Source organism: Protopterus annectens, chromosome 12.part0, assembly GCF_019279795.1.
Source record: "Protopterus annectens isolate FY-2018-M chromosome 12.part0, PAN1.0, whole genome shotgun sequence".
NCBI classification, from domain to species: Eukaryota; Metazoa; Chordata; order Ceratodontiformes; family Protopteridae; genus Protopterus; species Protopterus annectens.
In genome coordinates, this window is record NC_056746.1 from 1368028376 (window position 1) to 1368040875 (window position 12500).

At 39.6% G+C, this 12500-nt stretch overlaps 2 protein-coding genes across 4 annotated transcripts in view; both read right to left on the minus strand.

Annotated features, from left to right (window-relative positions):
• The window catches only part of LOC122817210, an 8134-nt gene extending 5602 nt beyond the window's left edge, over positions 1-2532 (minus strand). The window contains exon 1 of one of the 3 annotated variants that reach the window (XM_044090424.1): positions 2440-2532. The gene's annotated coding sequence lies outside the window, so the exon portion shown is untranslated. Of the gene's footprint in view, positions 1-1464; positions 2191-2289; positions 2360-2439 lie in introns of those variants that run through there. The other 2 variants (XM_044090425.1, XR_006367167.1) reach the window with 2 other exon arrangements.
• The window catches only part of ANGPT4 (angiopoietin 4), a 1038655-nt gene that overhangs the window by 839738 nt on the left and 186417 nt on the right, over positions 1-12500 (minus strand). The gene's annotated exons all lie outside the window — the stretch shown is intronic.

The following is a 12500-nucleotide window of genomic DNA, read 5'->3' on the forward strand; positions in this document are numbered from 1 at the left end:
ATTTGTTTTACATGTACTTTGCTCTTTCCTGACATTTTTGTACCTGTCCTTGGTTCTGTTAACTGTCTCCTTACATTTGTTTTACAGGTACTTTGCTCTTTCCTCACACTTTTTGTACCTGTCCTTGGTTCTGTTAACTGTCTCCTTACATTTGTTTTACAGGTACTTTGCTCTTTCCTCACACTTTTTGTACCTGTCCTTGGTTCTGTTAACTGTCTCCTTACATTTGTTTTACAGGTACTTTGCTCTTTCCTCACACTTTTTGTACCTGTCCTTGGTTCTGTTAACTGTCTCCTTACATTTGTTTTACAGGTACTCTGCTCTTTCCTCACACTTTTTTCCCTGTCCTTGGTTCTGTTAACTGTCTCCTTACATTTGTTTTACAGGTACTTTGCTCTTTCCTCACACTTTTTGTACCTGTCCTTGGTTCTGTTAACTGTCTCCTTACATTTGTTTTACAGGTACTTTGCTCTTTCCTCACACTTTTTGTACCTGTCCTTGGTTCTGTTAACTGTCTCCTTACATTTGTTTTACAGGTACTTTGCTCTTTCCTCACACTTTTGTACCTGTCCTTGGTTCTGTTAACTGTCTCCTTACATTTGTTTTACAGGTACTTTGCTCTTTCCTCACACTTTTTGTACCTGTCCTTGGTTCTGTTAACTGTCTCCTTACATTTGTTTTACAGGTACTTTGCTCTTTCCTGACACTTTTTGTACCTGTCCTTGGTTCTGTTAACTGTCTCCTTACATTTGTTTTACAGGTACTTTGCTCTTTCCTGACACTTTTTTACCTGTCCTTGGTTCTGTTAACTGTCTCCTTACATTTGTTTTACAGGTACTTTGCTCTTTCCTGACACTTTTTGTACCTGTCCTTGGTTCTGTTAACTGTCTCCTTACATTTGTTTTACAGGTACTTTGCTCTTTCCTCACACTTTTTGTACCTGTCCTTGGTTCTGTTAACTGTCTCCTTACATTTGTTTTACAGGTACTTTGCTCTTTCCTCACACTTTTGTACCTGTCCTTGGTTCTGTTAACTGTCTCCTTACATTTGTTTTACAGGTACTTTGCTCTTTCCTCACACTTTTTGTACCTGTCCTTGGTTCTGTTAACTGTCTCCTTACATTTGTTTTACAGGTACTCTGCTCTTTCCTCACACTTTTTGTACCTGTCCTTGGTTCTGTTAACTGTCTCCTTACATTTGTTTTACAGGTACTTTGCTCTTTCCTGACACTTTTTGTACCTGTCCTTGGTTCTGTTAACTGTCTCCTTACATTTGTTTTATAGGTACTTTGCTCTTTCCTCACACTTTTTGTACCTGTCCTTGGTTCTGTTAACTGTCTCCTTACATTTGTTTTACAAGTACTTTGTTCTTTCCTCACACTTTTTGTACCTGTCCTTGGTTCTGTTAACTGTCTCCTTACATTTGTTTTACAGGTACTTTGCTCTTTCCTCACACTTTTTGTACCCGTCCTTGGTTCTGTTAACTGTCTCCTTACATTTGTTTTATAGGTACTCTGCTCTTTACTGACACTTTTTGTACCTGTCCTTGGTTCTATTAACTGTCTCCTTACATTTGTTTTACAGGTACTTTGCTCTTTCCTCACACTTCTTGTACCTGTCCTTGGTTCTGTTAACTGTCTCCTTACATTTGTTTTACAGGTACTCTGCTCTTTCCTGACACTTTTTGTACCTGTCCTTGGTTCTGTTAACTGTCTCCTTACATTTGTTTTACAGTCACTTTGCTCTTTCCTCACACTTTTTGTACCTGTCCTTGGTTCTGTTAACTGTCTCCTTACATTTGTTTTACAGGTACTTTGCTCTTTCCTCACACTTTTTGTACCTGTCCTTGGTTCTGTTAACTGTCTCCTTACATTTGTTTTACAGGTACTTTGCTCTTTCCTCACACTTTTTGTACCTGTCCTTGGTTCTGTTAACTGTCTCCTTACATTTGTTTTACAGGTACTCTGCTCTTTCCTCACACTTTTTGTACCTGTCCTTGGTTCTGTTAACTGTCTCCTTACATTTGTTTTACAGGTACTCTCCTCTTTCCTCACACGTTTTTTCCATGTCCTTGGTTCTGTTAACTGTCTCCTTACATTTGTTTTACAGGTACTCTGCTCTTTCCTGACACTTTTTGTACCTGTCCTTGGTTCTGTTAACTGTCTCCTTACATTTGTTTTACAGGTACTCTGCTCTTTCCTCACACTTTTTGTACCTGTCCTTGGTTCTCTTAACTGTCTCCTTACATTTGTTTTACAGGTACTCTGCTCTTTCCTCACACTTTTTGTACCTGTCCTTGGTTCTGTTAACTGTCTCCTTACATTTGTTTTACAGGTACTCTCCTCTTTCCTCACACGTTTTTTCCATGTCCTTGGTTCTGTTAACTGTCTCCTTACATTTGTTTTACAGGTACTCTGCTCTTTCCTCACACTTTTTGTACCTGTCCTTGGTTCTGTTAACTGTCTCCTTACATTTGTTTTACAGGTACTCTGCTCTTTCCTCACACTTTTTGTACCTGTCCTTGGTTCTGTTAACTGTGTCTCCATTGTTTTCTAAATAGTATTATTTTCCACTGTTGATGTTCAATGCTAACCATTTTTCTGTGCTTAATCATTAGTTTATTCTACTGGCCTTCCCACAATGATGGGCACATGAATATCATGCTTCCATTTCCCTTTTGTTCTCCCACATTTACATTGTTACTACCTTTTGTTCTCTCATATGTACATTGTTACTACCTTTTGTTCTCTCACATGTACATTTTTGCTACCTTTTGTTTTCACACATGTACATTGTTACTAGCTTTTGTTCTCTCAAATGTACATTGTTACTACCTTTTGTTCTCTCACATGCACATTGTTACTACTTGTTGTTCTCTCACATGTACACTGTTGCTACCTTTTGTTCTCTCATATGTACATTGTTATGACCTTTTGTTCTCCTACATGTACATTGTTACTACCTTTAGTTCTCTCACATGCACATTGTTATTACCTTTTGTTCTCTCACATTTACGTAGTTTCTACCTTCTGTTATCCCACATGTACACTGTTACTACCTTTTATTCCCTCACATGTACATTGTTATGACTTTTTGTTCTCCCACATGTACATTGTTACTACCTTTTGTTCTCCCTCATGTACATTGTTACTACCTTTTGTTCTCTCACATGCATATTGTTACTACCTTCTGTTCTCCCACATGTACACTGTTACTACCTTTTGTTCTCTCACATGTACATTGTTACTACCTTCTGTTCTCCCACATGTACACTGTTACTACCTTTTGTTCTCCCACATGTACATTGTTACTAACTTTTGTTCTCCCACATGTACATTTTTATGACCTTTTGTTCATACACATGTACATTGCTACTACCTTTTGTTCTCCCACATGTACATTGTTACTACCTTTTGTTCTCCCACATGTACATTTTTATGACCTTTTGTTCATACACATGTACATTGCTACTACCTTTTGTTCTCCCACATGTACATTGCTACTACCTTTTGTTCTCTCACATGTACATTGTTATGACCTTTTGTTCTCCCACATGTACATTGTTACTACCTTTTGTTCTCTCACATACACATTGCTACTACCTTTTGTTCTCTCACATGTACATTGTTACTACCTTTTGTTCTCCCATATGTATATTGTTATTATTCTGTATTCGTATACTTATGTCTCTTATTCTCATTGCCCACATGGTAATGGTCCATTCTGTGGTCTTTACTATCTAGATGCTTCTCTAACAATACGGCATCCAGAAATGAACACAGTTTTTTTTTTTTGAAGCGTCTTATGCCACACCCCTAAAAGGACATGCGATTACCATCCAAAGAATACACACTAGATGAAATTTCACCCCATCATTTTATTGTCTTGTATCACTGAACACAGTAGAAGCAAGCACAATGAAGTCTGGACTTGTGCAAGAGGGAAGGAAGAATGACACAAACCACTGGGAAGTATACAAATCTTTGGTCATGAAGTTGGAACTGTAAATTTTAATTGAAAGGGTCAAATACTTATTGTGAAGATGAACTGCTGCTTTTAGTGCTGTCATTCACTTTTTTATAATAAAGAAAACCTGATTTACCCTTTTTGCGGGTGCTGGAGTCTGTAGCTAAAGCAGGATTTGTGTTTTCTGTTTAGTTGTGTTGTAGACCATGAGCTTCTTTTAATATATGAATTACCCAGAACTCTGCCACAGTGTATTTATATTACCATATCTACTACTCTGTAATGGAATCACTACTGCTGTTTTTGTTCTGTTTGTGGTGTTAAGAGTCGGAGGGTGGAGGTCTTTTGATATAATGCTCATATGCCTGCTCAGAAATGTGGCAACATTTTTGTTGAACATTGTATGAATGTACAATGAGGAAAAGTAATAAGGACAAACAAATGAAAGTGCAGTTAATATTTCTATTTCACGGGCAGTTAGTAACATAATCTTTATATGAAGTGGGTCTGCTTTGTGGTAATACATCCATATGAATTATATACATTTAGTTGGTTTGCTTTACAGATTAGCACTGGAAAAAATAGTCACAATTTCTCATCTTGTAGTGGTTGCATTGACCTGTTTCATTTCAGCCTATGAACTTGCTGGAGGATGCTGAGTTTTGTATTATTTTGTAGTCAAATGTAATTAATTGGAAGGGGAACATTTACTTTATTTCCAAAGCCAGTAAAAAAAACAAACAATTCATTTGAAGAAATAGTGTAGAGTTCAAAGAAAGAGAGAAGAAACTCCGAGAAGCTCTAGTATTAAAGTCTCAGTGTGGCAAACTATGTGGCATAGTTAGCAATGTGATTGCAGCACAACTGCAAAGGTTGAGTCAGGATTAAGGCTAACCATAGCCAAAGAGTAGAGTCTGCAGAGTAACAGAATGCAGCATCAGATGGGGACTTTTTAACTGTGTGACAGAGCACAGCTGACAAGGAGGAACTGACTCAGCAGTTTTACAGACTGCAGAGAAGGAGCAGGAGTTGAGTCAGCAGTGTGACAGGAGGCAGCATCAGAGAGACACTCAGACAACAGTGAGATAGACCACAGCTGAAGAGGAGAGTCTGACTCAGCAGTGTGTCATATCATACTGGGGAAGCATATCAGCTGAGACAGTCATGTGACAGAGCTGGCGAGGAGAGTCTGACTCAACAGTATGTCAGATCATACTGGGGAAGCACATCAGCTGAGACAGTCATGTGACAGAGCTGAAGAGGAGAGCCTGACTCAGCAGTGTGTCAGATCATACTGGGGAAGCACATCAGCTGAGACAGTCATGACAGAGCTGAAGAGGAGAATCTGACTCAGCAGTCTGTCAGATCATACTGGGGAAGCATATCAGCTGAGACAGTCATGTGACAGAGCTGAAGAGAGCACTCTGACTCAGCAGTGTGTCAGATCATACTGGGGAAGCACATCAGCTGAGACAGTCATGTGACAGAGCTGAAAAGGAGATTCTGACTCAGCAGTCTGTCAGATCATACTGGGGAAGCACATCAGCTGAGACAGTCATGTGACAGAGCTGAAGAAGAGAGTCTGACTTAGTGCGTCAGATCATACTGAGGAAGCACATCAGCTGAGAGTCATGTGACAGAGCTGAAGAGGAGAGTCTGATTCAGCAGTGTGTTAGATCATACTGGTGAAGCACATCAGTTGAGACAGTCATGTGATAGAGCACAACTGATGATCTATAAGACAACTGATTACACAACCATGCGGTAAAGAATGGGGTTTCCATTTGCTGCTGTGAGGGGAGTAAATTACTCCAGTCTGATGTGGATCAGTTTTCAGATTAAAGAGACTTTACAGAAGCCGTTGAGTGGAAGTTAATGAGGTAACATGAAATATGAGGAGAACTCAGCTGAGGTAATGTAAATGCAGTGCTCGGATGAGTTAAAAGATCAGGTCATGCAGTCAGTGCTCAGTTTGTTGATGAGGTGAAGTATGGAAAAGATCCAGAATGATATTAAAAAATGAGTTATTAAAGAGGGAACTGCAGTAAAGAACAAGAAAAATCACAAATGAGTTTGGGGGGGGGTAACAAAGTATGGGATCAGTGAAGCTGGTGGTGGGCTTAATAAGCTTGGAATCCATGACACTAGTGGAGATAACTTGAACAATTAAATTACATTTGCATCACAATTTCAAGTGATGTGATACAACATATACCACTGTTAATATATATTTGCTGAATGAAACTTGCAATTGCACTTTTTTGCTTAGTTGTGTGTTACTGTGGCTACTCACTACACTGTATTGCTCTTTGGTACTTTAATGACTTTGCAACACACAGCAGCACACATGGAAACAATCACCCCTAGTTAATGTTTTTCTCAGTAAATTATTTTAAAAATAAGCAAATTTAACCAGACATATTCTTAAACGTACAAAACATTTAATGGGTGACATAACTGTTTCCGCATACTGTCTTCAGCAACCAACACTACTCAGATATTCTTTTTATTTTAGCCATCGGTGAGATAAACACCACGGTAAACAAGTCTACAATTCAGCATGCATGGGAATATATGCTTAGCATAGTGTTTTTGATAATTGTAGTCATTTAAAGAGAAATTTATGTTGCGGCAATCTGAAAGTTTTATAGCTGTTATTAAACATAAGTACATGAGGAAGTAAAGTGCTGTATAAAGACAGTTTTGGATATATTGTGCCTCACTCTGCAATCATCAAGCACAAAAATAGGCAGATATGCTTAAAAAGTCATCTTCCACTTAATCATTTCATTTACAAGGGTTTCTGTTCATTGTTCTGACATTTCTTACTGGAAAGGGACTTTAACGAAATGAGAACAGAGCCAAGCAGCTGAAAAGACAGAAGTATTGCCTTACAATTATCAGCTAAGTGCTTAATCATATAAAAAGCTAAACAGCTGAATAAATTTCAAGGTGGTGGTCTGCAAATGTCATTCCGCTGTCTCATTAAACAAGTAACTGCACTCTTACAAATTCTTTTATATGTTCATTATTTCATTTTAAGAGTTTACTAGAAACATTTTTTTTACTTTTATTTATCTTTTTGCAGGTTTACAGCACATCTTGCAAAATCTAACAATGAGATGTGCCCGACTGTCTTTGTCTCTCTCAGCAGTAATATTCATCACAACCCCCATGATAACATACTTATGACATCAGCATGCAATGATCTCATCCATCTTAGAAGATTCTTTGAACGGATCATTGCAAAACAATGTCAGCATTCAGAATGTTAACCAAGGAATACAACGAGAAAACCTTAGTATTTTCACATAATTACTATGCACTTAGTTTTATAGGGGGAGGATTTGTCTCACCTTACCTTTTGCCTTCATTCTAATCATCACATTGTTATATTTTTATTCAGGATGCACATTTTAAAAGCATTTTATGATAGCAACATTGCTATAGTATTGTATTAAGAAAGAGGAAGCCTTCCACAACACTGATTGTCTCTGCACTTTCATTCTATCTATCACTAACTAGTGTCAGTAAACCGTATATTAGAGATTAATAATAAAGATATCCTTTCAGAATCTCAAATCCTGCCTCTGGATCCAGTTCGCGCCAAGGTCTTTGTGAGGATTCTTGTTCTCCTGTGGGCAACTCCTTGACGGTTACAAGGATGAACATTGAAACAAGATATTATGGATTTCTCTATCTTTTTTCAAATTGTATGTAAGCATACATACTGGTCGGTATCAAAGTATTACATTTGAAATTTCTTTACAGCATGGTGGTTATATAATTCCTGCACAGTCTGTACTGAAAAGTCATCACACTATCACTATTTACTGTACATATGAAATGTGCCTTAAAAGTAAATATGTTTCCTGCGACAGAAGCAAGGAAGGTTAATAAGCTATTGGGAGAGACTTCACTAACGATGCCAGCAGAAAATAAGAATTTATTAAGCCGTTGTATAGGCATAGACAGCCTCTAACACCATATTGAACATTACATGTAATTGCAGAGCTTTCACCATTTTAAGCCAGAATTTGGATTCATTAACTTGTTTGTTTATTTATTTATTTATTTATTTGTTTGTTTGTTTGTTTGTTTGTTTGCTTGTTTGTTTGTTTGTTTTTGCATTTCGTTTGTATTGACTGTAACAGAGCACTGATCCAAGTGGAGCTTTCTCAGCCTTGGCCTAGGAACCCTTTCTTGTTAAGTGACTTGTTGAGAGCCACATCTAGACAGAGAGAATCCAGCCATCAACCACAGGAGGCAGCTTGTTAGTAGACCCTATGTTAGTAGCCCTTATATAGTTAGTAGCCCCTAGCCTTAATCTTAAAGGATGTTCACAACATGTCAACAAGATGGTACGCAATGCTTGCTAGAGGGTGTATAAGTTGCAGTAATTCGTTGAATGCTGGGTGGTACCAGGCATCCCAGAACTAAACAAAAGGGCTATAAGGCCAACTGCCATATGTTGATGGTCTCATGGTCTCTACTATTCTCACCTTGAAGAATATTATTTTAGGAAGAAAATGGACTTATTCTTGAAGTAAGTATCAGATTTTTCTAATAAGCATTATGTATGAGTTCTGCCTTTACCACAATGTTGAATATTGTGCTGCATAACACTGAATGTTCTCTTTCATTCAAAAATGTAGTTTGTTGTAAAAAAATTTTTTTCTTATTGTTACACAAAAAAGTAGTTAAGAATGAAAGCAGAGACTCTTTGTTTTGTTACACAAGTCACATCATGTCCTCTCTTCAGTTTTTTGCCCAAGCCCACACTTGACCATCAAGTCTACTCCAAGGTTCCATTATTACCCACATAGATGTGTGTACACACACACACACACACACACACACACACACACACACACACACACACACACTTGAAATTCATATTGTTGAGATGATGTGATCACGTTTCTGAAAACTCGAGCTTCAAAAAACAACAAAAATCTAGCTTTTTTCTACATTCTTGTGGGGGTGGGCAAGACCCCTGCACCCCCTGCATATTATATATACCACCTCTGAGATCACAGTACAGTTGGGAAAAGGGTAAATTCCCTGAGCTGACCTTTACCACAATCTCCATTCAACAGCTTTGAGTTTTTGAAAACTCGATCATGTCTTCTCAACAATGTTAGTGATGCCACTAAGACTGAAAGTATGATCGCTATCAGTGTCACATGACTAAACTTTCACACAGCCATACCTGTCAACTTTTGCCTTATATTTTTGATCTGTTCTTCATAAAATGTGTGGATTTATGGCAAATCATTGAGGACTGATGTCACTAAATGATTTACATACATCAGATTTTCAGATGTCATATCCTTTACAAAATGCACGCTAATGAAAAACCTATTACCAAATGTTTAAGTTCATAAGAGTAATATTTAAAATTAGTCCATGATTTTGGGCCTATGTTTCCCAATTATGTTTAGCTTTGTCCAGATTTCTTGTGTTTAGTGGATTCTCAGAGTATCGTATGTATCTAATAAGTAACCAATGTTGCTTTTTGCCAGAGGTTTTAAAACAATAATAATAAATATTTGAAGCTTGTTCAGTAACAAATCCTTTGCCTTCCCTAAGTTGTTGCAATGGTGGGGCCAGACAAGTTTTTATATTACTTATGAATCATGAAAAAATAATATGAGACATTGTTGTGATATTCAAGTAAACATCCATTAAATAACAAAACACCAAATAATGTAATGTTTATTAAGAAAAGCATCTGGATATTTATGGTAGACCATTTGACAAATTCTGTTGTGATAAACAAAACACGTGCAACACATATCTCACAAAGCCAGTGTGCCAAACAGTCACAGCCCTTAAGATTAAACAACACACCTGATACACTTGTAATAGGTGACTCTATCGTCAGGCACACTGACGTCCCGCTCACCAGGCTGAACAAGGAGAGGGTCACGGTGAGCAGCCTGTCAGGCACTAGGATCTGCCACATAACACAAGCACTCAGGTCACTCCAAGGCAAGTACAAATATGACTCAGTCATTGTCCATGCTGGTGTGAATGACCTGAGACGTACCTCCCTGGACTACATGAAAAGAGACATAAAGGAGCTCTCTGAGCATGTAGCCCAGGCCGGTATGACCCTGACCTTGAGTAGCATCTTACCCTCACCAAGAATGATGCCACAATATGAAGACAAGATGATCAATTTCAACAATTGGCTTAAGTACTGGTGTCATTCAAAGGGGATCCAATGCCTGTCAGCTTGGGATGATATGCTCGACAAGCCACGATGCTACGCTAGGGACAGCTTGCACCTGTCACCCCTGGGCTTTCGGATATTGGCAAAGGCTCTTGCTACCCCCATAGTGCCTTTTTAGGCAAGGCTCAAAAGACAAACCCACCTCCATAGGTATCACAAGGGATAAGAAACTAAGAGTAATGCTACTCAATGCCAGAAGTCTAAACCTCAAGATGCACGCACTCGAAACTCTCCTTAGCATGGAGAACATCGATATCTGTGCAGTAACAGAAACCTGGTTCAGGGCTCCCGAGAGCACCCCAGCACTACCAGGTTATACCTCATACCATGCTTTTCGGCCCCAAAACTTGGACCGAACCACAAAAGGAGGGGGAGTATCGATATTCATCAAAGATACCCACACCTCCAGGTTGGTGGCAAAGCACGAAGCATCAGAGACTATCCATGTGCAACTAACAGTGGGTAAAACTGCCTTCCAGTTTATAGCCTGCTACAGACCACCCTCCCAAACCCAGGAACCCCACTCGGTCTTCCTGAGAACACTGGAAAATATGAAGGTCTCTCCAAACACCATTATAATGGGCGACTTCAACTACCCAAACATAGACTGGGAGCATTACTCTAGCTCCAACACCCTAGCCCAAAGGTTCCTAGAATTTATAAACTCAAATGCTATGGAACAACTTGTTACCACTCCCACAAGAGGGGAAAACATACTGGACCTGATCATCACCAACATGGGGACTCTATGCTCCAGACCAGAAGTGTATCCCTCACTGGTAAGATCAGACCATAAACTAATCTCACTGGATATTCACATCCTGACCCCACCCCCTGCCCAGAAAACCACAGTGAAAAACTTAAAGCAAATTTTACACTCCTCAAAACTGAGGTGGAATCCTTCAAAGCCCCCGGGCCTGTGGAAAATACAGCCCAGACCTCAGAATCCTTTATAAACGCATTCTATGAACACCTTCAGGAATGCATGGATCATGCGATCCCAAATAAAACCAAGACCCAATCCTCCAAAGGCAGATGTCCTGTCTGGTGGACCCCAGCCATAAACAAACTATACAATAGAAGGAGGAAGCTACTAAATGATAAAGCAAAATCCCAAAAAGGGAAGGCATCACTGATCAGTATTAGCAAAAACTACGGGCACACATAAAATTGTCTAAGGCCAGCTTCGAGAGAAAAATTGCACAGGACACTAAGGATAATCACAAGGCTTTCTTTAGTTATGTTAGGAACCTGGGTGGTAATTCCCAGATATGCTCAGAATTAGTCCAAAATGACAAAAAATACACCGAACCCACAGACATTGCCAACATCCTAGCTGACAGGTTCAGCGTGAACTTCTCCCCTCCCCACCAAAAGGGCAAATATCTATCCCAGCAGAGTGCTGCCCCCCTGACATCTCAGATGCTCAGGTAAGAGCCGCCCTCTCCAAAGCAAAAACACAGCATCAATGGGACCAGATGGTGTCCCGGGCTGCTTCCTACATGAACTCCAAGAAGAGCTAAACCCAAACATAAAACTACTGTTCAATCTCAGCCTTACTACAGGATATGTGCCCAAAGAGTAGCGTACAGCAACAGTGGTCCCTCTCCATAAAGGTGGTGCCTCAACGGATCCTGGAAACTATCGCCCCATAAGCCTGACTAGCTTGGTCTGCAAAGCTATGGAAAGGATCATCATGGACCTCATAAATAAAGATATTGGGGACCTACAAACACTGGATCCTACCCAGTTCGGCTTTGTTAAAGGCAGATCCTGCCTCTTAAACCTGGTTAATTTCTTTGAAACAGTCACCAAGGCCATTGACGAGGGGAAGGTGGTCCACACAGCCTACCTGGACCTCGCAAAAGCCTTCGATACAATACCCCACTCGGGCATTATAGATAAGCTCACCAGCTTAAATATAAACCCCTATGTCACTAGATGGATTGCAAACTGGCTCAAGGACAGAACCCACATGGTTAGAATTGCTGGAGCCATGTCAAACTCCAAACCAGTTACAAGTGATGTCCCACAAGGCTCAGTCCTGGGGCCTCTCTTGTTCGGTATATATTTCTCGGAGGTACAGGCCAACACAGAAGGACTGTGGCTGACCAAGTTCACAGATGACTGCAAACTGGGCGCCATAATCGACTCTCCAGCCGACACAAGCATCCTCCAAAAGGGCCTCATAGAAACAGACAACTGGTGCCAGAGCCATGGCCTCAAGCTAAATGCCAAAAAGTGTATAGTCATCCCCTTTGGTAAAAACAAAGTGCCCACAAATTACCACATAGGTG